This window comes from Elaeis guineensis, chromosome 3 (assembly GCF_000442705.2).
Source record: "Elaeis guineensis isolate ETL-2024a chromosome 3, EG11, whole genome shotgun sequence".
Taxonomy (NCBI): domain Eukaryota; kingdom Viridiplantae; phylum Streptophyta; class Magnoliopsida; order Arecales; family Arecaceae; genus Elaeis; species Elaeis guineensis.
Genome location: NC_025995.2, coordinates 95,841,406 through 95,842,297, shown reverse-complemented (window position 1 = coordinate 95,842,297; position 892 = coordinate 95,841,406).

The window sequence follows — 892 nt, the reverse complement described above, 5'->3', positions numbered from 1 at the left end:
GGGCCTCAGTCACTGATCATGTACTGTACATGATCGAGATGATTGAGCGCCTAAGCAAATTGGGCTTTCCTCTGCACGAGCAGCTCGGTAAGGATGCGATCCTTAATTCCTTGCCCAAGTCCTTCCTCCCATTCCTTACTCATTTTCGAATGACAAAGCCTGCAGTAAACTACCACGGATTGTTGGAGTTGCTGTAGAACTTTGAGAAGGATCACCAACTCCATAAGGAGTCGGTGAATGTAGTGGGAGGGTCTTCTTCTCGTCGTCAACCCTTTGGGAAGGGGAAGAAGAACAAGAAGAAGAAAAATAAGAAGGTGCAATCTCATGTTGGGACAGTAGCACGGGGTCAGACCAAGAAGCGCAAGCACGATCAGAGCCAGGTGGAGTGCTTCTTTTGCAAGAAGCACGGGCATTGGAAGAGGAACTGTCCTTAATACATTGCCTCCCTGGACCCGAACAGGCCAAAGAAGAAGCAAAGTAATTATACGATAACTCCTTGCAACTTTTCGATTTGTGATACTACTGCCTGGGTATTGGATACCGGAAGCCTTTATCATATTTGTAATTCGATGCAGGGTCTGCAGGTCAGTAGGAGATTTGATGAAGGCGAGAGGTTCCTGAATGTTGGAGATGGAAGCAAAGTTCCAGTTCTAGCTTTAGGAATCATGAGTCTTGTAATCAATTCTCGTAATGTAATTCTGAGTGAATGTCACTATTGTCCAAGTTTTTTATTAAATATTATTTCTGTAGGCCTTTTGGCCATGTACGGTTATGATTTTTTAATAAAAAAAAATATTTGCAATATCATTTTGAATGGTGTTACAATATTTATTGGACAATTAAATAATAAAATTTACTTACTATCACAGCCTGTTAATGTGGTTCAAAAATT